This window comes from Engystomops pustulosus, chromosome 1 (assembly GCF_040894005.1).
Source record: "Engystomops pustulosus chromosome 1, aEngPut4.maternal, whole genome shotgun sequence".
In the NCBI taxonomy this organism is placed as follows: Eukaryota; Metazoa; Chordata; class Amphibia; order Anura; family Leptodactylidae; genus Engystomops; species Engystomops pustulosus.
In genome coordinates, this window is record NC_092411.1 from 206,032,528 (window position 1) to 206,059,527 (window position 27,000).

The 27,000-nt window shown below is 40.7% G+C and overlaps 1 long non-coding RNA gene across 1 annotated transcript; it reads left to right on the forward strand.

The window, feature by feature from the left end:
• The first annotated feature begins 3,116 nt into the window (after positions 1-3,116).
• On the forward strand, positions 3,117-26,741 carry LOC140103625 (uncharacterized). Its single transcript, XR_011850156.1, has 4 exons — positions 3,117-3,333; positions 8,273-8,451; positions 15,251-15,371; positions 26,581-26,741. It is a non-coding gene; the product is annotated as an uncharacterized lncRNA (long non-coding RNA).
• Positions 26,742-27,000: the final 259 nt, after the last annotated feature.

Sequence of the window (27,000 nt, forward strand, 5' to 3'; positions counted from 1 at the left end):
TTCCCTTAATGTCCCACTGGCACGACTCCCAGGGAGACTAGATTTCCACTGCTCACACCTTTAACCCTTCCAACCTGACTTTTAAAGCCTTGGTATTTTGCAATAATTGGGTAGCTACCTGATAATCTCCTTCTGCTATACTGGAGTAGATGGGGATTATTTGACAGTGTTCCAACTCACGTAATAGAGGTGGTCAGAGCACTACATTAAATCTCCGAAATAAAGATCAAGGCTAACACTGCATGACTCAGGAGCACTTTTATATATAATGATAAATCCCACAAGAACCAGTGAAAAATTTAATTAAAAATACACTAATAATCACATTTTCTATACATTTCTATTATGTAGGTTTAGTATAGCAAATGTTGCTGTTTATTATAATTAATTTATTATATATAATATTTGATATTTTATTTTAGAATAATAAATATATCTATAATTAAAAATATCTTTGCGGAAATGTAGTAAAAAATGTTTCACTCCAGTTTAGTTAGGGAATGCGAATTCTCATAAAATTAGTTCAAAACAACATCACAACATGATAGATAGCATCAGCCATAAAAACACTTTCATTCACAACATACAGGATTTAGGATTTCAAGCTAAGGACTTTGTGAAAAGTTGTTCTTTTTAGATGTACTATTTATAGTATACACATTATTATTAGCATTGGAATATGAAGGAATATGGATCCACTGTGTCACTTAACTAGTTTGGCGGCAGGTTGTGTCCCCATGAGTATTCACCCTTTAACCCCTGTACAGGGATCTGGACATTGTTGCTCTGAGGACACAAACTGAGGACACTAAAGCCTTTTAGACTAGTCCTATTTTAGATCACAACTTGCAGAGGACAATGGTGGAGTACATTAGGGATCACACAGGGATTAGATTGAGACAACCCTGCTTTTGGGCAGGCAGTGGTCAGGTATATTTTGATATCCAAGGTGTTGGGCAAGGAGGAAATAGATAGAATCAAAGCTACAGGCTGGAGGTTGGAGCAGTTAGAAACAGATAAGGGTAAGATCATATCAAGGTCATGAGCACAGAGCACAGAATTGAAGATCAGAATCAGTGTTGTGGAAAAGATACAAGTTCAAATATAGGATTGTAAAAAGAAACACAGAAATGTACACCTTTTCTCGTGACATATGGAAGCTTAATTTTTAGGCACCCTCCTGTTGGGGAAGGTGTCTTTTATCACTGGGGTTTAGCACAGATGTGTTGGGGAGATTTTATTAACTGGAATAATACACCCATACACCCATACAGTATATATACATATAGAGGGAGATTTATGAGAAGTGTCTGAGAGCAGAACTGTTCAAGTTGCCCATGGCAACCAATCAGGGCTTAGCTTTCATTTTCCAACAGCTGTTTACAAAATTTAAGCTGAGCTCTGATTGGTTTCCAGGGGCAACTAGAAGAGTTTTACCTCAGACACTTCTGATAAATATACACATCACATAAACACATATACAGCATATAGATACATTTATCCTGTATATACACACCATACACCTCCATACATTTATCATCAAGCTTCTGAGGTAAAACTGTTCTAGTTTCCCATGGAGACCAATCAGAGCTCAGCTTTCATTTTATAAACAGCTGTGGGGAAATGAAAACTGAGCTCTGATTGGTTGTCATGGGCAACTAGAACAGTACTGCTCTAAGACTTATGATACATTTCTCCCATAGAGTCACACACATTTGTTTCACACGAAACACTTTTGTGACACAGCTACACAATACCCAACACGACACAAAGGGGCGTTCCGTTGCTCATTCAGTCGCTGTGCTACATTTATTTTCTACACAAAAGTAGCTCTATTAGGACTGCCAAGGCTGTGACTGACCTTATTTACAAATCTGCCCTAAGAAAAGAGCCTTATTAGTCAGGCCTAAAACTTAACTTTTAATGCTGTATTAAGATGCAAATTATTCAATTGTATACACACACTATGATTAAAATTCGCTCGTGGAGGCTACTATGTATTTTGTATTCTATTTTGTGACCATCCTACTGGTTCCTGTAGTGAACAGTTCATTACGCAGCCTCTCACAAGGCATTTAAAAGACAACAACCATAAGCCCCCCCCCCCCCCTGACATGTTTCGCCGGAAAACCAGCATCATCAGGGGATCGGGGCTATACGCCCTCTGTTAAAGGTACTCCCAAATCAAGTTGGTGCACTCTGTCTGAGCAGTGCAGTGTGCGGTAGATTCATGAAGAACATGCGGGACCGGATTAAGCTTGGTGGGGGCCCCTGGGCGCAAAATATGGTGGAGGCCCCCATTGAATGTAGTACAGACAGGGAACAACAATCGCTATATACCGCCCCCCAGCAATCACTCTATACAGCTTCCCCAGCAATCACTATAAACAGCTCCCCTAGCAAACACTGTATACAGCCCCCCAGCAACCACTATATACAGCTCCCCAGCAATCACTGTATACAGCTCCCCCAGCAATCACTGTATACAGCTCCTCCAGCAATCACTATATACAGCTCCTCCAGCAACCACTATATACAGCTTCCCCAGCAATCACTGTATACAGCTCCCCAAGCAATCACTGTATACAGCTCCCCCTATATACAGTCTGCCTATAGTGCAGTTTTTACTGTTTCTTGTAAATGTGCCCCATTGTCTGGTAGATTTTCTTATCCCAGGGCACAGTAGCTGCTGACCACTGGGCCCTGGAATAAGGCTGGCTGGGGCCTCCTGACACTGGTGGCTGCTACCACTGTAGTTGCGCTCTGAGTTGACCATGTCATGCTATGTCGTGGTGATCAACCGGCGGGCTTCATGTTATGATAAAGCAGACACAGCAGACCCCCGTTATAACAGCTGTATTTGCACGATCACCACTTTCCCAAAGGCATAATGATTCACACTCTCCTTTCCATGTTATTTTGCAAGAACTATAAGGCTACCTAGTTTCCAACCCAACAGGACTGATGTAAAAAAAAGGAAAAAAAAGGAACAAAAATATTCAATTCTTTTCTTCCAGCTTTCCATAGATTTAAATAATAACAAAATCTTAAACAAAGAAGGTATCTCCTGCACTGAGTTCTTGGTGAACGTGTGTTTCATATCTGCTCTTAGGATTTTCTGGGTTTGACTCTCTACTCATGATCCTGATCTGTTATTTTCCATGTACAACTCTGGCTTGTTACTTGTCCCGAACCTCTACCTGTTATGCGATTCTGCTACTTTGCCGGCTTCCATGATTATGGAATGTTACTTATTATTTGCTTGCCTGAAGCCTCCGTGTCACACATCAGTGTCACTGGGCCAGCTGCTATCTACACCAAGATGACCACAAGGTAGATAGCAGTCTTGCATTCTCTCTTCAGCAAAAACCAGAGAGTTTCAAGGATAAGGCTTTTGGAGGGGCCCCAAAGCCAAACTGGTTAAAAAGCACAAGGTTTACACAAGTCACTGCAACTCATTACATAGCAGATCTTCATTGTTCTATACTCTTTTTAAAGCACTTGCTAAAATTTCACCTTTTACAACTGGATTGGCTTACTGGGTGGGCACTTTCAAGCTGTTCCAATAACAGCTCAGTGGAGTTAAATGGGTTGTCCTCATTCAGCAAATAATTTATATTATTTGTTTAAAGGAAACCTACCATTTGATTTGATGCAGTATGAAGCAAACATACCTTGAGAATGCTGTAGCTACACTGATGCAGGATCGTATCTTGGTTAATCCCTGAGGTGAGTGGTTTTGCTGATAAAACAGATATAACATTATGATAATGAAGCTATAACTCCTATATATCTGCTCTGGCGCTTGCTTTGCCTCTTCTCATAGCAGGGGAGTTTCTCTCTGATTGCATCATCATCTCCTGCAGTTCTCTTCCTGACAGACAGAATAATCAATCCCCAGCTGCTGTGTATGGGTCATTCAGCTCAGGTTGATTAGTGCTTGACTAGTCATGCTTTATTTAGCATTCTGAAGGTATGTTTGGTTCATACTGCATCAAATCAAATGGTAGGTTTAGGAAAAGTTCTACAATTTTCAAATAAACTTTCTTTATCAGTTCTTCAAAGTCTTCTAGAACTCTGCTTGCTGTTCTGCTATAGAAAGCTTCTATGTTTACTTCCAATGGATAGAAATTTGTCCATGGTTATGTGCATAAGCTGTTAGTATCACACAGCTGTGATTACGCTCTGTGATATAATGGCTCGTGCACCTGCGTGCCCATGACATGCAGATTTCTACCCGTTGGAAATAAACATAGAAGCTTTCTATACACAGAGCTTGCCAAATCAATCCCTGTCCCCAATGGGGTTCACAATCTAATCAACCTACCAGCATGTTTTGGAGTGTGGGAGGAAACCTGATCTTGAAGGTGTTGGCCACTTTCAGTAAATAATTGATATTATTTGTGTAATGAAAAGTTATACAGTTTTCCAATATACTTTCTGTGTCAATTCATCACGGTTTTCTAGATCTCTGCTTGCTGTGCTTCTATAGAAAGATTCACTATTTAGTTCCAGTGGATAGAATCTGTCCATGGTGATGTGATGGACATGCAGGAATTGATTCACAAAGTATATTGGAAAAAAGTATAACTTTTCCTTACACAAACAATATCAATTATTTGCTGAAAGAGGACAAACGCTTAAAGCCACTTATTTGAAAATGAACAACCCTTTTAAGTTCTGAAAAATGTTCTGATAATTTAGATCAAATTCTATATCAAAAAGATTTTTGGTAAATAGTCAAAAATATAAAGAGTAGCAGTACTAACCAAGAACAGTCAAGAGTGGTATAGGGCCGTATTTACCGTGGATGCTGCTGGGTAGTTCCCTGGCCTATATCTATTTTGCGTTTTGGTCCTGTACTTTTATTAAAAATTAGGGGGCGTGCCGTCTGTTGGTCAGACTGATTCTGACGAAGCATCGTATATAAATTTCAAACTGTGTCATATGTCATATGGTAAAGGTGCACCACAAAAAAGATTGTAAACTCTGTCGGGCCAGTGCAGGGAAGCAACAGATTCATGATTTCTGGCCGCACCCAGCATTGTACACGGAAATAGCACTTTTAGTGTATTTTCCGACTTTCTAAGTAAATGTGCCCCACTTTGTGCCAAAATCTTGTAGCAGCACAAAGCACTACTCTGTGCTTCTGTGAGATTTTGGCACACGGTGGGGGGAGTAAAGCCTCTCTGCTTCCACTTCTCCACCAACTGTGTGCCAAAATCTTGCAGCAGCATAGAGTTCTAATCTGTACTGCCACAAGATTTTAGCATACAGCAGGCGGGGGAAAAGCTTAAGGAGACGGGGGAGAAGTGCAGTAGGGGAAGTCACCAGAGCCCCTCCATGCTCCAGCTATTATACGGCCCACAGAGCACTTCTTTAACCCCTTAAGAACACAGGGTTTGTTCGCTTATTTTTTGCTCTCCATCTTCAAAAAACCATAACGTTTTTATTTTTCCGTGTATAGAGCTGTGTGAAGGCTTATTTTATGCGAAACAAATTTTATTTCTCAGTGACATTATTTTTAATGAATGCCATGTACTGGGAAGCTGGAAAAATTTCAAACATGATGAAATTGGCAAAAATCTGCATTTGCAATACCAAATTTATATAGGTTTTATTTTGTTTTAATACATTTTTAAAAATGAAACGAATGTGTACGAAAAATAACAAATATTTCGCCATCTTCTGACACTAATAACTTTTTCATACTTTGGTATACGGTCCTGTGTTTATTAAATTTTTATTTGATGTTAAATGGTGTAAAAGTAGTGTTTTGGACATTTTGGCACTATTTTCCATTATGGGGTTCACTGCCAGTAACCGTTTTTATATTTTGATAGATCGGGCATTTTGAGATGCAGTGATACCTAACCTGTTTGTGATTTTTACTGTTCATTACTTTTTATATCAGTTCTAAGGAAAGGGGGGGGGGGTGATTTTAATTTTTAGATTTTTTACATTTATTTATTTTTTTTAACTTTTTTTAACTTTTTAAAAATTATTTTTAAGACACTCTATGGTACATATACTGCAATACTACTGTACAGGTGGTCCCCTACATAAGGACAACTGATTCACAGACGACCTCTAGCTACAGACAGACCTCTCTGCTCCCTGTAACCTCTGGTAAAGCTCTCTGGATGCTTCCCTTTGGTGCCAGGCTGTAGTGATCATCTGTTAGATGTTTGTAATGAAGTTTAATTGATAATTCTTGGTCCCATTACAGCAAAAAATTGTAAAAAGGGCACCGATAGCAGACAGAAATCGGCTAGCGGGTATTAGCAATGTGTGTTTGCTGCAGCATGCCCCATCTCTGTATGAGCCCTCTTCATACAGCCCCCTGCACTTCTGCGTGAAGGGGTTAAATAAATATGAAAGTTCATTTTTAACAAAAGTGCAGGACCATGTCATGGAACAGGAAGTTTCATTGTTTACTTCCTGTAGATAAACATCGGTCCATGGTCATGTCATATAACACAGGTGCATGGCTCATTTTATCACACTGATATGTTTACACTGTGTATTATAATGAGCCATACACCTGTCATCACATGACCATGGACCGGTGTTTATCTACAAGAATGACAGCAAGCAGACAACAACTATAGATCTTGGAAACCATGAAAAATTGATACAGAAAGTGTATTGGAAAATTGTATAACTTTTCATTACACAAACAATATCACTTGCTGGAATGCCCTTCCCTATAATAGTGAATACAGCCCTAGGGCAGTGATAGATTTTCTTGAATGTCTTTTGTGGGAAAATCCCTTCTAGGCATTTTTTTTCTGATGACCAAAAAGAAAACTTGTGAGCTAAGTTTGTCAAAATGTTACTATATTCAGTGGGCAGGCTGAAATGTTTAACTTCTTACGGTGATCTTATCAAAAATCTGGCTCCTTGATCTGTAGTGTTTATGATATTTGTGTGGTTTGTCAGTTTACTATACCTACTATCTTCCTCTATTTCATTTAAGGGAAATACTGCTTAGATTAGTGTCATGAGCATATGAATATCCATCTGTCTGAAAATAAACTGTATTTCTTATGACAATCTGCTTATAACCTAAATGTCATTACTCGTCACGAGTGCCAAGGGTATGATTTCCATTTGATTATGCGAATGCATCAGCTGCCATTAAGGTTCAAGTTGATCTTGAACAGACCAATCATTCTATAGCTATAATCATTGAATTTCAGGAAAATAAGGAGGTATATATAAATGACCCTCCCTTAAATCTCTACACTAAAACATTAAAGCATAACTCTTATGTTATAAAAATTGTTACCAAATCTTTGTATGTTATTCCACATTTAAAAATAAACAGAGTAATGCCCATGTTGTGTTGCTCACCCTTTTCTTTCCAGACTTATGGGATGTTTCTGTTGTCAAAAATCTTTCTCACCAGTAATGGAGTGGGCAGAAACTAGCCTCTTCCTCTATCTGTCCTAAAGCTGAGTCAAATTTAGTCTGCCCTCATTTTTCATGATACCTTGTGAGATCCACTACACACTGCATAAGGTACATACAGGATATATATCTAGACTGGCCTGGCAGCTTTATCAAATGAAGGAACAGGAAAACTTGAAATAAATAGTAGAAAACAGCAGTTAAAGTTAAAAGTTAAATGGCTTTGCTTTGTGAGCACTAAGGTGTTCATAAGAGAAATCAGACACAGCTACTGCAGAGCTAGGCTAAACTGAGGAGGATAACAAAGAAATTGGTGCACATAGGCAGTCAAAATAATAGGCAAAGTTGCTCTACTTCCAAAGAGCTATTCATTTGTAAAAAAAAAAGGTTAAAGTTGCAATTTAAGGGATATTTATCAGGGTCATTCTTGATGTTCTACTTTGGTATCAGCTTCTTTATCAAAAGGTCCATGTCTGTGCACCTAGAATTAAATCTATGATAGCTTGTAGGAGGCTAGAATGATGATAAAATTGCTACTGCACAATACTTCCTTGCACCTTTTCATGGAAAGGATAGTGTAAAAGTTTAGTTTCACAAACCTGTTATTATAAATGGTACTCAGGTTTTTGATGAAAGGATTGTTAAATCTCCCTATGTAGTAGCAATTACCTTTTCTAAACAAACCTTAAAAGCTGTATACATGCCCTTACTCATCTTAGCTTTCCCAACAGCAACTCATTGACTCTTTCAGCTGCTCCTAGCAAAGCATCCTGAGTAAGTAACAGTTATAACGATGACTTGCATCAACTTACACAGCTACGTCCTTTCACATTGTCAGTCATTTTCTAATGTTTTGCAGGCTAATTTACGGTAATATCTTTGGACCACAGGACTTTACTTCATCTCATGTTACAATATATCCCGTAGTCTGAGTAGGCCATGGATTGGCAGAAGTGAGTCCTTTGAACCCCAATAAAGGTACCGAAGACCAGGCATGCCAGTACAATGCTAGAACCAGGTGGTAGGAACTGGAACAGGGTAGGTATACTTTGGAATCCAGGAATTCTGGAAAAATTTTTCAAGTCACAATAAAGTTAGACGTGTAAGGACAAATCATATAAAATACTTTTCTATGGAAAACACACAAGCCTTTAGCAAAGGCATAAATTGGATTTGCTGCATCTAATTGCTGGTTAATATAATCCTTATAAAATTGGGAAATCCAGTTTTTATAGGTCTTACTTTGAATTATAATAAAAAATGATTAAAGAGAGGAATTCAGACGTCTTTGGGGAAGGTCAATTCAAACACTCCCACAAGCATTTCATTTCAGAGAATGTGATTCATTATCATGACTCTACATTAACCGGTATACTAATTGGTACATATTCTTGTACCAAAATGTTTTTTCCCTCTAAACACCTTTTACAGAGTAACTGAATTTTACAAGGTTATACTTTGCATATGTTATTTTAGTTATTTAGTTATTTTAGAACCTAAGAAATAGACTGTGCATTACTTGGGTATGATGCAGAAAATCTGTGTATTTATTGACACAAGCCGAAACATCATTTTTTTTACATTGTTTTGTCAGTAAATACACAGGTTTTCTGCATCATACCCAAGTCATGGATGATATTGAGGTTGAATCCCGAGACTGTTACACACCCATTATTATTCTGATGTGACCACTGTTCAATTGCTAATATGGAACATAGACAGTGGCGTAACTAGGAGAGACAGGGACTCCTAGCAGGCTACTGCATGGGGCCCCCCTTCCCACTTAAAAAATATACATATTAGTATACTCACATAATACAAATACACTTATGTGCATATATACATACATACATACAGTGCCATATGCAACATACTCACATATAGTGTATACAGAAACCATATACACATCACAGTATATGTAATATACATATTATGCTGGACATGTGCAGTACAATATAGATATAATGGTAAACATCTTCCATTCATTATTGTGTCAGGTCAGATGACGGGTCCCCTGACACTGCGGGCCCCATAGCTGCTGCTATGGCTGCTACCGCTGTAGTTACGCCCCTGAACATAGACATGTAGGCCAGGACTGCAATTTAACACCTTAAGGACAAAGCTTTTTTGAGCTTTGAGGACAGAGCACTTTTTTTTGTTTTTCCATGCTTCAAAACAACATAGTTCAAATGAGAAAGAAAAAGGACAAGCGCTTCCTGGTGCAAATAAGTTACGATAGCGGGCAGGATGTCTTATCTTTTATGGTCATGCGCTCACCTGTGGTGGTTGTGCTATCAGGCACAACACTGTAGGAAAAGCACTATGGGTGCTGCCTGGTCCTTGCCAGCAGAGAGATTCCAGATATATGATCATCTGATAATCCGCAGGGATGAAAAGAGCCTCCGTTACTTATGGATGTGAAAGGAAAAATAGGACCTTTGTTCTGGCGCAACCCGAAAAAGAGTTTTATTAGAGAAAATAAAAACAATAAAATATAGTAATAGACAACAGATTTCACGTCCTAACCACTAACGACCTGAAAAAGCGTCCAGTCGTTAGGAAGCGAAACTCGTTACCATTTACTATATTTTATTGTTTATATTTTCTCTAATACAACTCTATTTCGGGCTGCGCTGGAACAAAGGTCCTATTTTCTCCTTTCACATCCATAAGAAACAGAGGCTCTCTTCATCCCTGCGGATTATCAGATGATCAAAACGACATAACTTTTATTTTTCAACTGACATAGGCATCTGAGGCCTTGTTTTTTTGTAGTGAGTGTTTTATTTTCCAGTGAAATTCCAATTAATTCCAATTAATTTTAGGGTAAAAAACTGTATTAACTCATTCCAAACATGTAATGTAGGGTAGCATATAATATGGAAATAACTCTTCCTTTATAAGAACCATATGAATGTCATTAAAGAAAATCTAACATCAAAATCAAATATGATAAATCAGGGACACTAACTTATTGATTCAGGAATCAGGAATCTTTTGTTATCCAAGGCCTCCTTGCATTCTAAAATTAAACTTTAAATCATGACAATGAGCCAAAGTGGTTACCCTAACCCAGTGATGGCAAACGTTTTAGATGCTGAGTGCCCAAACTACAACCAAAACCCACATATTTTTTGCAAAGTGCCAATGCGACAATTTAAGCAGTAAGTTATTACTTGCTGCTCAGTCACATGTTTAAATTGTATAGGCACCTGAGGACAACAATACAGTAGGAGAAGAAGTTTGGATTATCATTATAACTTCCTTCTAGGGTCCTGGACTGCCTGGGACTGCAAGAGGCCTTGAGTCCTGTTTGGCGAACTGTGCGTTGGGGTGATGGTGCGGGTGCCCATAGAGAGGGTGCTGAGTGCCACCTCTGGCACCCGTGCCATAGGCTTGCCACCACTGCCCTAACCCCTCCATGATCTGGCTCTGTGGGCATAACCAAAGCCCCTCAGTGCTGCAGATTAACAGGCTCACCCTCCCCCTGCTTTCTCCCTCCTCCTGTAAAAAATAAGGCACACAGCTTTTTGAAAATTTTTTGTAAAAAAGTAAATAAATCTGCCCCCATAAGTCTATTTTACACAATTCAGCCCAGTTCTACCAGTGTTGTTTCCCTTTACAGAGCTGTTGTCATTTCTTGTGGGGCCATCTGAAGTTTTCAATCATACCATTTTGAGAATTGTATGATCTTTTGATCACTTCTTAGTAAAATATTTGTGTCAAAATGGTAAAAAAAAGTGTTGATTCTGACATTTTTATTTATTTTTTAAATAGTCTTTTATTGCTTAAATATGCTATAGTGATATAGGGAGATATAGGGATTCCTTGCATCTTTTGATTATGTTTGTTCATTCAAATTTGTATGCATTCTAGGCAAATGGGGTTGAACTTTATTTGGATTTAATTTTTTTTATTATTTATTTTCTTCACTGTTATTAGGCTCCCTGGGTTGATTGAACCCAGAGGTTTCTGATTGAACCTTCAACAGGATATAATGAAAATCGATCTATGAAAGACATGGAAACAGATGGTCAACCCTAATAAAGTTACATGGGGTCGACGATCTAATCCAACATCCCACCATTTAAGTGCCAGTAGATTAATGCTTGCCATCAGTGCAAGCACATGTAACAGTTGTTAGTGGCATGTATTTGCTTAATAAAGAAATGCAAAAAAGAAAAGAATATGTGCCATTTAGCAAAACTAGAAAATCTTTATTAATTCATTACATGCACAAAAAAATATTTAATATATACACTACACAAAGCAAAGATATAAACAATTAAAAAGGAAAAAAAATCCTGACAAGGCAACCCATAGGAGGATTTGTGCATGGAATAAGGCCCACCAAACAACCCCCTACAGTCCTGTCCCAAACACTGTCTGATAAAATATATGTGCTGTGGTCAAAGGGCAAGATAAATACTGGCTATGAAGCTAAAATTTTGTTTACAAGTCTTTTATATTTTTCACTTTTATTATTTTTTATCATATAGCTTAGGTTTGGATGTAATAGTCCTTGCAGATAACTTTAGTGGTATTTGCATAATAACACAGCATCAATCTGCCCTGTATAGAGAAGGATCAGCCTAAGAGCCTTCTCCATACAAAGTGATTTTTAGAATGTTTTTTGTCACAAGTTGTATTTTATATTTGTGATGTTGGTTGATAAGTTTCGTATGCATTAGCCAGATTTGCCTTATAGAATTTAGTGCTTTTTATTTGGTTCATGGGTGCACAAGCTGTAAAATATTTGTTTTTCAGTTAATGTTGCCATGTGAGGTCCTATTTTTTTCAGGATGAGATGCATTTTTTAGTAACACTATTTTAGGGCGGCTATGCCCTATTAATGAAAATGTATTAACTTTTTTTGTGCAGGGGGTTGTAGAAATACATAAATTCTGTAATAGATTTTTTACTTTTTTAAATTTTTGATCTATAGGGCTGGTTGAGAGCTTGTTTTTGGGGGACAAGTTTTATTTTACAACATTTTTGTATACATACTTTTTTATGACTATTTATTGGATTTCATGTGTGACAAGATAATCATAATTTTTGGTGTTTTTTTTACTTTTTTTATGGCGTTCATCATGTGGGTTCAATAATGTTTGTGTTAAATTGTACGGGTCATTACAAATAACATAAATGTGGAGTTTGTATGGTTATTTTTTAATGAACATTTTATGTTATATGAACATTTTAAGTATAGGGGTTTTAGAGGATATTTTGTTATTATTATTAGTTTATTATTTGCTACACTATGAGATATGAACAAACAATCATTTGATTGCTTGTTTATTGTAATACTCTTCAATACTGATGCATTGTAGGGTATTATCAATGTAAGCAGGGGCGTTGCTAGGTCGTGCCCCGGATCTTTTGGCCGGTGCCACGGATCTCCCTGTGTCAGCAGGACATGCTGCCCTGGCATCCTCCTCTCTCTCATCACGATCCGTGTCCTCTGGACATAGATCATGATGAGACAGAGCACAGCATACACTGCATCCTGTGTAGGACCTGTGATGATGTCACGATCACATGACCTGCAGGGGGAAGCAGTGTAGAGAGCTGCATGAGTGAGGTGAGAAGGAGAACATAGGAAGATTTGCATGGGCACATTACAGGAGGGCATATGTGGGGACATTAAAGGGGAATCTGTGTGGGGACTTTACAGGATGACACTAGAAAGGGCTGTGTTTGGGGACATTACTAGGGACTGTGTGTGGGGGACATTACAGGAAGACATTAGAAGGGGGCTGTGTTTGGGGACATTACTGGGTGACATTTCAGGGGGGGGCTGTATGTGGGGACATTACAGGGGGGCTGTGTTTGGGGACATTACTGGGGGACATTACAGGGGGGGCTGTGTGTGGAGACATTACAGGGGGAGCGCTGTGTGTGGAAACATTAATGGGGACATTACATGGGGGTTGTGTATGGGGACATTACTGGGAACATTACAGGGGGGCTGTCTGTGGGGACATTAATGGGGACATTACAGGGGGGGCTGTGTGTGGGGACATTACTGGGGGACATTACAGGGGGCTGTCTGTGGGGACCTTAATGGGGACATTACAGTGGGGGTCTGTGTGTGGGGACATTACAGGGGGTCTGTCTGTAGGGACATTAATGGGGACATTACAAGGGGGGGCTGTGTGTGGGGCCATTACTGAGGAACATTACAGGGGGACTGTTTGTGGGGACATTACTGGGGGACATTACAGGGGGGCTGACTGTGGAGACTTTAATGGGGACATTACAGGGGGGGGGCTGTGTTGGGGACATTACAGGGGGCTGTGTGGGGGACATTACTGGGGGCTGTGGGGACATTTCTTGGGGCGTGTTCACACGTGGCAGAGGGATGGGGCCTTGGTTTGCTCACACATGAGTTTCCAGTGATGGTTATGTGATGGATAACGAGCACCTGGTGTCCTGTATTTGTTTAGATGCAAGCGTGTGAGTGCAGCCTTACTGTATTTTGGGAGAGTGTTAGGGCAGCAGAAAGATAACACTGTCAGGGTGCTTTCACACATTGCAGTTACAATCAGCTGTGAGGTGGTTTTAGTTAAAAGGTAAGGTGCAGTTTTGTTAAAAGTGTTAACCTGCTGTTAAAAATTACTGAGGGCTGGGCTGGGCTAGTTAAACAGAAGCTGCGCACAGGGAGCTTCCGGTCCGCGATGTGGCCGGTTCCTCCCATCCGTCCCTATCTCTCAGTGTTGTAAGCGCTGGGAGATGGTGTCGGATTGGAGCTTCCAGCCGGCCGGAAGCTCCCTGTGCGCCCCTGTATACAAACCGCCACACAAAGGAGACAGACCGCGAGGTAAGTACATGTTTATTATGTTTAACTAACCCACCCCAGCCCGGCCCTCAGTATTTTTTAACACCCGGATAACCCCTTTAATTTAACAGGTGAAAGACCTGATCTGAACGGGTGAATTTGAGTTTGAAGAGAAACCTGTTCCACAATTTTGTTCACTTAAAATAACAAAACTGCACCTAAAACCACCTCAAAACTGATTGCGATGCATTTGTAACTGCAACATGTGAACGCGCCTTCATAGAACCAAGATATTGTGAAAATGAAGGACATAAGATGTCTGTGTGGTGAAGTCCACAGGAAGGAGACCTGGTGGTGCCTAATAGTGAAGTGGACATGTCACCAGCAGTCACTGTATGTAACACATAGGGATATCTCCTGTGTTTCTGTAGCTGTATATACCCTCAGTAACGTTGTTATTGGCACAACCAAATGTGAGAGGGTTATTTAGAGGAGGGGGCATTACTAAAAGTGTGATACATATGCATTGGGGCCTGTGCTTTGAAACTTCTACAGGAATTTAAATTCCATGGTCTGATTTACCGTGGCATTTAACAGGTTAACCCCCTTTGATCGGAGTTCACTCTGACCATTGGTGTGTCAGCTGTATATTACAGCTGACATCATATTTTTCCTGATGCCAGTTTGAGTCCTGTGATGAGCTTAACCAGCTCCATGACATACTATTACAGCGCTATCTGTTAATTTCCACGTAATTGTACGTCATGGAGTGTCAACAGGTTACTGACTCTGTTCTGTACTATAATGACATATTTAGTTGATGAAGACCATTAAAGTCTTGGTAACTTTAAAGGGGTTGGCCATTTTTAAATTAATCTCTTCCATTAGACATGTCTCTGCATGTATATGTACCTGTATCTTTGCCTTCTTTGAGAGATTCAGTCTATCCCTGTTCTCACCATGCTGCCCTCTGCATACATATACATTTGTTTTTCCCTCTCTCTCTGCTCCAGCACATACTTATGGCATCACCCAATGTGCCTTTTTCTCTCACAGTCTATCTCACTGACAAACTCAGGGGAGGAAGTATGATGAATCTCCTGCTGCAGACCACTGGAATACATCATTGCTAAGACATGTAAACAAAGAAGCATGAGCGTCTGCAGACAGCACTTAAGTAAGTATCTGGAATACTTAATCACTTGATAAACATTCAGGAGTTATTAAGACAGTAACAGCACATGGGCAACTTATGTGAAAGACTGGCAAGAAAAGTGTAGCAGAACTTTTTTATACCTTTCTCCAGACCTGTCCCTCGACGCTTGAGCTTTATTGTTATTTCCTCTTTTTGGCTTAATATACATTTTCAGCTGGGAGATCTATAGACTGTGGTATGCCTTTCCAAATGATTTTCTGTTGACTAAATTTGGTGGTTTCCAAGAAAGGTGTAGACACATCTCAAAGGTGATCAAGAAAAATAGGAGGCCCCCATAGCAAATGGTCTGAGGCACAAGGCCGCAACCAGACAAAATGGGAATAAAGGTAAAAGGTCTACCATTAAATCATCCTCCACCCTTCTCACTCAGTCTTCACTGAAAAGATGTCAAGTGAGCTCCAGAAAACAGGAAATGTCAGCCTTTTCCCGGGTCCACTGCAGAAATATTTCAGTATTTTGTCTACAGGAAGTGTAACATAATAAATGATACTCATAATAATAAAAATACTGAAAAATTTGTAAATAATACGTGATTCTTTCATTATACCGTCCCTTTAATATACTCAGCTATATTAGAGGCATGACTTTACGGAATCCTTTTGTTTAATAAATAATTTCTTTATGGACACTGGAGGCACCATTATAAGCGGCTATTGAGCATGAAGATTTTCTTAGCATTTTAATTAAACTGCAGTGGCCTAGATCTCAGAAAGAAAGTTCATAATACATCTGTACAAGTTGTATCTCCATAGGAAATGCCTCTTTGATCATTCCATAAATCCAGGCGGCAGTGCAATATATTGTGCTGGAACCTGTGTGGTTTATCTAGGGACACTAATCAATAAAGCTGTATTTCTAATGTGTCTCAGGAGAGACCTTCTCACATTGCTGATGTGCACAGATTTAGATGATGCATCTGAGCTCCGTATAATGCGCATTAGATCACAAAAAGATAATTCATGTGCCAGATGCAGACAGATACAATGAACTAATATAGCTTCCTTCCAAAATTCAGCTCCTGTGCATCCGGCTCTCAGAAAAAAATTATACATTCAGCGGATTTAGGCTAGATGTCACATACAGAGCATCAGTATAGTGACTAGCAAAATGCTTGCACACACCTTAAGAAGTTTAAATTTAATCAACCTCTCTCTTAATTCACGCAGGGCAATGTTTACATGTTTTCCTTTGTCTTAAAGGTCTCTCAGTCAGCTTCCTTGAGGATTCAACATCTTTTTCATCCTCCTTTGGTCTGACATCCCCTCTGACTGGTGTTGCCTAGGCAGTGCTGGGTTGTAAAGCAGCAGTCAGACAAGCTATGGGGAAATAATTGGCAGACCTCTGAGCTTCATGCTGTTTTAATGAATCGTCATGGTATAGTGTTTAAAGTAGGAGTAAGATTTGACCTCATGCATATTTTTGTATTTTTTGTTTTTTAAAAGTGTAGTTTTTCACTTTATTTATTATGAATTTTAAGGCTTCAGCACTTATTAATTTTGCAGCCAAGCACAAGGGCTATAATGTGTAATAACAGTTACACATATAATTATGTTACAAACCAAATAAGATCTGCCTAATTAGATGCTAAATATATATATATACACTCACCGGCCACTTTATTAGGTACACCTGTCCAACTGCTTGTAACACTTAATTTCTAATCAGCCAATCACATGGCGGCAACTCAGTGCATTTAGGCATGTAGACATGGTCAAGACAATCTCCTGCAGTTCAAACCGAGCATCAGTATGGGGAAGAAAGGTGATTTGAGTGCCTTTGAACGTGGCATGGTTGTTGGTGCCAGAAGGGCTGGTCTGAATATTTCAGAAACTGCTGATCTACTGGGATTTTCACGCACAACCATCTCTAGGGTTTACAGAGAATTGTCTGAAAAAGAAAAAACATCCAGTGAGCGGCAGTTCTGTGGGCGGAAATGCCTTGTTGATGCCAGAGGTCAGAGGAGAATGGGCAGACTGGTTGGAGCTGATAGAAAGGCAATAGTGACTCAAATCGCCACCCGTTACAACCAAGGTAGGCAGAAGAGCATCTCTGAAAGCACAGTACGTCGGACTTTGAGGCAGATGGGCTACAGCAGCAGAAACCACACTGGGTGCCACTCCTTTCAGCTAAGAACAGGAAACTGAGGCTACAATTTGCACAAGCTCATCGAAATTGGACAGTAGAAGATAGGAAAAACGTTGCCTGGTCTGATGAGTCTCGATTTCTGCTGCGACATTCGGATGGTAGGGTCAGAATTTGGCGTCAACAACATGAAAGCATGGATCCATCCTGCCTTGTATCAACGGTTCAGGCTGGTGGTGGTGTTGTCATGGTGTGGGGAATATTTTCTTGGCACTCTTTGGGCCCCTTGGTACCAATTGAGCATCGTTGCAACACCACAGCCTACCTGAGTATTGTTGCTGACCATGTCCATCCCTTTATGACCACAATGTACCCAACATCTGATGGCTACTTTCAGCAGGATAATGCACCATGTCATAAAGCTGGAATCATCTCAGACTGGTTTCTTGAACATGACAATGAGTTCACTGTACTCAAATGGCCTCCACAGTCACCAGATCTCAATCCAATAGAGCATCTTTGGGATGTGGTGGAACGGGAGATTTGCATCATGGATGTGCAACCGACAAATCTGCGGCAACTGTGTGATGCCATCATGTCAATATGGACCAAAATCTCTGAGGAAAACTTCCAGCACTTTGTTGAATCTATGCCACGAAGAATTGTGGCAGTTCTGAAGGCAAAAGGGGTCCAACCCGTTACTAGCATGGTGTACCTAATAAAGTGGCAGGTGAGTGTATATATATATATATATATATATATATATATATATATATATATATATATATATATATATATAAGATACAAAGAGGTGAGGCAGCACTCGGGAAAAGTTATGAACTCTGGTGCAATTCCCAGGACCTGAACCAAGGTCCATCAAACCATAGAACAGCAAAAAATGGCAGCACTCCGAGATTTGTGGAAATCAGAAAAACATACTCATTTATTCACACATGTGTCAACGTAGCCTTGACACATGTGTGAATAAATGAGTATGTTTTTCTGATTTCCACAAATCTCGGAGTGCTGCCTTTTTTTGCTGTTCTATATATATATATATATATATATATATATATATATATAATTAGATGTAGATATATAGATAGATCAGAAAATAAAGACAGCTTGATTTACAGAAACTGTAGATAGATAGATAGATAGATAGATAGATAGATAGATAGATAAGGCAGAATGATGGCTAAAAAAAGCAAGCACATTGATAGTAAGGTTCAAATATTATCCACTGGAGAATAGAAAAGACATCCACCATGGATCACGACAGGATGGGGGCACAGAGGAGGAATTAAGATCTACATCCATCAATGTCCACCATGGAATGAAGGTTGTCTCAGACCACTAGGAATTTGAAAATATATATTATTGACCCTGAGGTACGGAGCCTGTATATACTGTGCTGATAACTACTAGACCATTATTGTATCCATTCCATAAACCAGGAAAAATTATACATTATTATATGTCAGTAATATTGCTTGAGACCACTGTGACTAAAAACTGTGGATGAAATTGCTAATAGGTAATGTACAAAAAAAAGGATCTAAAGTTATCAACGGATAGTATTGTAGGTTAATTTTTGTTTGTCTTGTCCTCCATTCTGTAGGGAGCCATCACATTTTAATTCAGTATCCCAGCTGTTCTTTATGGGACATTTTGCATCGTGGCAGATTCATATCAGCTGAATATGAGATACACAGTCATCCAAATGTCACATACTCAGTTTTCTAAATTTTAGTTACTAACAATGCTTACATAAAAGATTTCCTCTGGCTATAATGCTGTGCTTTCTTTCTGTCACAATTTGAAGTTACTGATGTTTGTTGCATGATTAATACAAAGTAAATTGTTGGTAGCCACATTTGGACAAATAGGGTTGTAACGAGGAATAGGCAAGTGGGGTTGCGGTGACAGGATTAACTAGTAATCAATGATATGTGTGTCTTTAAAGGACACCTGTCATTAGGTCTCTGTCACTATTTCTGTCACTATTACCTGTTGTAGCAGCTCACAAGGATCCATCCCAGCCTTTATCTAGTTATTTCATACATTAATGATTATAAAATCATATTTCCTTTATTATGTAAATGAGGCTGGTCACATGGTCAGAGACAGTGATGTCACCCCTGTTGCCCCTCCCCTCTCCTCCCTCTGCTCATGTCTGTGTGTAATGTATAGTAAGTACAATCACCAAAAGAGTTTTTTTCACTTGGACCACATTGTGACTGGGTTTGGATTTAAACATAACATAGAAAGTTGTCCATCAGGGACATGTAAACCCATTGGTCACTTAAAATTTAACTTTTATTAGTATTCGCTAAAAGATGAATAGGCTCCGTCCAAAAGAAATATTTAAAAGTTAACAGAGTGCAGATGCTGGCGTTTACACCTTAATTGGGTGGTCAGGATGTAACTGGCAGTGTACATCAACCTAAATAAGGGGGACTGATATTGCACTCAGTCCTCAGATCGAGGGGTTCAGGAGCTGAGACTACTTGGGGATGCCGTTTTCACTAGATTTTTTTGTATGTGATTGAGCCCCACGATGTTCTACAGCTCTTAACATTGCCCTCTCTATGTTACTGCAGGTTATCTCAACTGCCGCGGATTAGTTATGTCTCTGACCATTCCTGCACCTTGGGTGTCCAGCTGTCTACTACCTCTGAATTTAAAACCTAGCAAATTAGCCCCCCCGACATGTTTCGCCACATGCCGTGGCTTCCTCAGGGGGATCGGGGCTATAGTGCGGCACGCCAGACCGCCTGTGTCATATATAGACTATTCCAGTGACGCAATCACTGGGGGCCTGGTCCTGTCAACCAATGGCATTGGAGGAATCTCGATTACGGCCAAGCGGATTGCTATCATCAGGTTTGTAACCTTGCCCGTGGGTGCCTCCCTCCTGTCTACCGATTGGTTTTTCAATCGGGAGTGAGATGGTTGGTGGTCCAATCAGAGTAGGTTCCGGTAGGTCTGGCTAGTCCGATGTCGCTCCGCCCTCTAGGGTGTCTAGTGCGCATGCCTGTAGACTCTGTCTACAAATGGAGCCCCGGTGCCCTATGCGCATGCCCGTGGACTCTAACTGGATCGTGAGTCAGGGATTCCGCTGCGCATGTCGATGGACTTGGGTGATCTCAGCGAGGGATACACTACGGCGCATGTCTTTGGACTTAGCCTGAATTGTGAGTAGGACCATCAGTGATACCTCGATGAACTTGGTTCAACTCGTTCGTGAGGGGAGCGGGATGTATGGCACATAATTCTGTTTTTATTCAGGGCGGGAGTGCCGAGGGCATATGATGGTGAATTCAGTCTGTAATACACGCAGACTCGTTTATCCACAGTGGCCGTATCAGAGGATTTAATTATTTTTTATATATTATCTTCAGTGTTTATGATGATAAGGAATTTCCTCAAAGTATTTTCAGTGATCTTAGGTCAAATTGAAAAGTCGGTTTACCTAGTCTATATATGTAATCCGGTGTGCCCTTTGGACGGGGTATGTATATATGTAATTTCTCAGTAATGGGGGCAGTTTTTTGTCAAAACCAGATCAGACCATATCGCTATAATGTGTGTCTTTAATCACAGAAATGCTGCATACGTAAACTCCTCATTCAGGCCCTTAGGAGATAAGGTCCCCAGGCGATATATCCATTTTGCTTCGAGTTGCAGGAGTCTCCGATCTAGGTCACCCCTCCTGATTCCAGTTCTTAGGCAGTCGATGCCCCAGAACCTAAGTTGTTCCAGGTTGCCTTTGTGCATAAGTTTCATGTGTTTGGTTAGCGTCGTGTCTTTATTGGTCCTTACGGTGCTGAGGTGTGAGGACATTCTCCTCCTCAGTTCTTGCACCGTTTTTCCGATGTACATTTTGGGGCAGGTGCACTGCGCCACATAGATCACTCCTGTTGATTTGCAGTTTATGTAATGTTTTATATCGTATGTTCGTCTATCATCTGAGTCTGTGAAGCTCCTCTTACTGATCATGTACCTGCAGAAGGAGCAACCCCCACATGGGTATGACACTGCGGTCCGGGACGGTAGCCATGTGGGTTTGGGGGTTTTGGGTTCAGAGTAATGACTGTGGACCAAGAGGTCCTTTAGATTCTTTCCTCTTCGGTAGGTTACTGAGGGATGTGTGGTTAGTACTGGTTTGATGTCCTCATCTGCCGTCAGTAAAGGCCAGTATTTTGAGAGGATGTCAGAGACTTGTTTATTGTATCCATCAAAGGTGCCAATGCATCTGATGGGTCTCTGTGTTTCCCGATTTTCCCCCCATCCGAGGAGGTTTTCCCTTTGGGTGCATTTTGCCTTTTGGTAGGCCCTATGGAGGGTCTTTTTGGGGTATCCCCTTTGTATAAAGCGTCGATAGAGTTCGCCACATTCCTTCTCAAAGTCAATTTCTGTTGAACAGTTCCTCCTGGCTCGAAGGTATTGGCCTATTGGGATACCCCTCTTGAGGGGTTCTGGATGCCAGCTGTGCCAGTTTAGGAGGCTGTTCGTTGAGGTTTCTTTCCTGTAAATGGATGTTTGCAAGAGGCCCTGTTCATCTTTTTTGATAGTTAGATCCAAGAAACAGATTTGTGAGTGGTGAATTTCTGAGGTGAAGTGCATCCCTATAGTGTTATTGTTGAGACATTCAACAAAGTGTTTAAAGACGTCCTTGGTCCCCTCCCACAGGATCAGGACGTCGTCGATGAATCTTCCCCAGTAAGTGATGTATTTAGTGAATCTGGTGAAATCATCGGAGAAGACAATGGAGGCTTCCCACCACCCTAGGAAGATATTTGCGTATGTTGGTGCGCAGATGGTCCCCATGGCGGTACCCTTCACCTGATGGTAAAGGGTACCAGCAAAAAGGAAGTAATTGTGAGTTAATAGGAAATGCAGCAGTGAAAGTAAAAAGTGATTGTGTTTCTTAAACTGGACGCCCTTTGTGCTTAGAAGCCCTCTACAGTAACATCCAACACGAATTAGGCTTGAAGGCTGTAACCTACTTCCTAAGCACAAAGGGCGTCCAGTTTAAAAAACACAATCACTTTTTACTTTCACTGCTGCATTTCCTATTAACTCACAATTACTTCCTTTTTGCTGGTACCCTTTACCATCAGGTGAAGGGTACCGCCATGGGGACCATCTGCGCACCAACATACGCAAATATCTTCCTAGGGTGGTGGGAAGCCTCCATTGTCTTCTCCGATGATTTCACCAGATTCACTAAATACATCACTTACTGGGGAAGATTCATCGACGACGTCCTGATCCTGTGGGAGGGGACCAAGGACGTCTTTAAACACTTTGTTGAATGTCTCAACAATAACACTATAGGGATGCACTTCACCTCAGAAATTCACCACTCACAAATCTGTTTCTTGGATCTAACTATCAAAAAAGATGAACAGGGCCTCCTGCAAACATCCATTTACAGGAAAGAAACCTCAACGAACAGCCTCCTAAACTGGCACAGCTGGCATCCAGAACCCCTCAAGAGGGGTATCCCAATAGGCCAATACCTTCGAGCCAGGAGGAACTGTTCAACAGAAATTGACTTTGAGAAGGAATGTGGCGAACTCTATCGACGCTTTATACAAAGGGGATACCCCAAAAAGACCCTCCATAGGGCCTACCAAAAGGCAAAATGCACCCAAAGGGAAAACCTCCTCGGATGGGGGGAAAATCGGGAAACACAGAGACCCATCAGATGCATTGGCACCTTTGATGGATACAATAAACAAGTCTCTGACATCCTCTCAAAATACTGGCCTTTACTGACGGAAGATGAGGACATCAAACCAGTACTAACCACACATCCCTCAGTAACCTACCGAAGAGGAAAGAATCTAAAGGACCTCTTGGTCCACAGTCATTACTCTGAACCCAAAACCCCCAAACCCACATGGCTACCGTCCCGGACCGCAGTGTCATACCCATGTGGGGGTTGCTCCTTCTGCAGGTACATGATCAGTAAGAGGAGCTTCACAGACTCAGATGATAGACGAACATACGATATAAAACATTACATAAACTGCAAATCAACAGGAGTGATCTATGTGGCGCAGTGCACCTGCCCCAAAATGTACATCGGAAAAACGGTGCAAGAACTGAGGAGGAGAATGTCCTCACACCTCAGCACCGTAAGGACCAATAAAGACACGACGCTAACCAAACACATGAAACTTATGCACAAAGGCAACCTGGAACAACTTAGGTTCTGGGGCATCGACTGCCTAAGAACTGGAATCAGGAGGGGTGACCTAGATCGGAGACTCCTGCAACTCGAAGCAAAATGGATATATCGCCTGGGGACCTTATCTCCTAAGGGCCTGAATGAGGGGTTTACGTATGCAGCATTTCTGTGATTAAAGACACACATTATAGCGATATGGTCTGATCTGGTTTTGACAAAAAACTGCCCCCATTACTGAGAAATTACATATATACATACCCCGTCCAAAGGGCACACCGGATTACATATATAGACTAGGTAAACCGACTTTTCAATTTGACCTAAGATCACTGAAAATACTTTGAGGAAATTCCTTATCATCATAAACACTGAAGATAATATATAAAAAATAATTAAATCCTCTGATACGGCCACTGTGGATAAACGAGTCTGCGTGTATTACAGACTGAATTCACCATCATATGCCCTCGGCACTCCCGCCCTGAATAAAAACAGAATTATGTGCCATACATCCCGCTCCCCTCACGAACGAGTTGAACCAAGTTCATCGAGGTATCACTGATGGTCCTACTCACAATTCAGGCTAAGTCCAAAGACATGCGCCGTAGTGTATCCCTCGCTGAGATCACCCAAGTCCATCGACATGCGCAGCGGAATCCCTGACTCACGATCCAGTTAGAGTCCACGGGCATGCGCATAGGGCACCGGGGCTCCATTTGTAGACAGAGTCTACAGGCATGCGCACTAGACACCCTAGAGGGCGGAGCGACATCGGACTAGCCAGACCTACCGGAACCTACTCTGATTGGACCACCAACCATCTCACTCCCGATTGAAAAACCAATCGGTAGATAGGAGGGAGGCACCCACGGGCAAGGTTACAAACCTGATGATAGCAATCCGCTTGGCCGTAATCGAGATTCCTCCAATGCCATTGGTTGACAGGACCAGGCCCCCAGTGATTGCGTCACTGGAATAGTCTATATATGACACAGGCAGTCTGGCGTGCCGCACTATAGCCCCGATCCCCCTGAGGACGCCACGGCATGTGGCGAAACATGTCGGGGGGGCTAATTTGCTAGGTTTTAAATTCAGAGGTAGTAGACAGCTGGACACCCAAGGTGCAGGAATGGTCAGAGACATAACTAATCCGCGGCAGTTGAGATAACCTGCAGTAACATAGAGAGGGCAATGTTAAGAGCTGTAGAACATCGTGGGGCTCAATCACATACAAAAAAATCTAGTGAAAACGGCCTCCCCAAGTAGTCTCAGCTCCTGAACCCCTCGATCTGAGGACTGAGTGCAATATCAGTCCCCCTTATTTAGGTTGATGTACACTGCCAGTTACATCCTGACCACCCAATTAAGGTGTAAACGCCAGCATCTGCACTCTGTTAACTTTTAAATATTTCTTTTGGACGGAGCCTATTCATCTTTTAGCGAATACTAATAAAAGTTAAATTTTAAGTGACCAATGGGTTTACATGTCCCTGATGGACAACTTTCTATGTAATGTATAGTAAAGCATTGCTAGTGTCTGTGCTGCATCTGCTGACATGCTTTCCCTCCTAATACACAGAAACACAGACATCAGCTACACAAGTACCTGACATGGCTGCATCCTGGAGCTGTTGTATTTTTCACTTACACACACACACACACACAGTCTGCAGGAGGCGTGGCCACCAACAAGCACATGGAGCCATTACACCATTAAACCTCACAACATTATACAGGCTGTCAGTCAAGCACTGGGGGTGTGGCTGTGCTTCCCACTCATAAATAAGCTGGACAGCTTGAATATGCTAATGCTTCATTGGACATTTCACAGATCATTTGCATAGAGCTTTAGGACCTCATTGCTTAAGTTTACAGGCATGTAGAGGGACAAGGAAGGGATAGAGGCAATGCTTTCTAATGGCAGTTTATGAAAATCTATTTAGATTAGGGGGTTATTTTGCATGATGGGTTCTCTTTAAGACACAAATTACGCTTATTACTAGATGTGCTTCACTGAGGCAGCAAATCTTATCGTTGTTTGTGACAACCGTCTTAGATAGCACCATTGACTTAACAATGACGTCTCTCGCAACAACCTATGTGGACACCTGAGAGGTGATGTCTGCAGCAGTATAACCATGCTGCTGCCTGTGTCCTGTGTGAGAAGTGTATGAAATCTCACTTAAGGGGGGGGCAGGGCTATCTCACTTCGGGGGGGGGGGCTTATACTATCTTACTATACTTATTCTATCTCGATTAAGGGAAATAAATTCTTATATATTCACATCAGATAGAAATCCACATATATTTGAAGTTTCGATCAATGCGACCTTCCTCAGAACTGTGGTTTACGTATGTAAACAGATTACAATAAGTTCAAAAAAACAACTAGCCCTGAGATCAAATACATGTTTGTACATGCGTGGATAATAAAGATAATATATGTCAATAACAAGGAATAATAGGAATGTAACAAACATTTGCAACCCTGTGCTATATTACTTAGGGGGTTCTGTGCTACACCAGTAAGGGGGTTCTGTATGACATTACTATGGGGGTGTGCTGTGCAAACTAAATTGATTAATATGTGCTAAATATGAATTAATGAGGGGGAAACTATACTTTACGATATTATTTAATATATTGCTGAGTTGGAGCATATAATGTGTTTATGAGGAGAGCACATCATCAGTTTTGATGGATAAATATGAATGAATGAGGGGGAAACTATACTTTAGGATATACTATATTACATTGAGTAGTTGGAGCATATTAAATGAATATGAGGAGGGCACATAATCAGTTTTAAAGGATGAATATTACTAAGGAGCACTGTGGAACATGGTTGTTATCAAGAGAATATAATACAGACTTTGATGTTCTTAGGGACACAGTGTGGAGATGTGCTCAAGAGGACAAAATCACAAGAGTGGAAAATTATGCAGTGACATGATGGAGAAGGATTGTCACTTGTGAGGAGTCATCTAGGAAGAAGACAAGGGCGGACAAGGGCAGGAGAGAGGAAGAAGGACACAGCTTTAACCTAATTTGAGCAGTAAGGGATGTCTGTATAATCATTGATAGTATATATATTTATGTTTTTGCTACATACTTTGTCACATATTTATATGTGCACTTTATTCATTTCAGGTATATATTTATATGTATGTCATTTTTATGTGTGCTATATTTACTGCTGGTAGGCCCTAATTGTAAATAATCCCATAGCAGTTGTCCTATTTTTTTCTTATGATTTTTAATTTAGTGGGGGGAACAATTACATTTTACATTGTCCCTGAATCCACT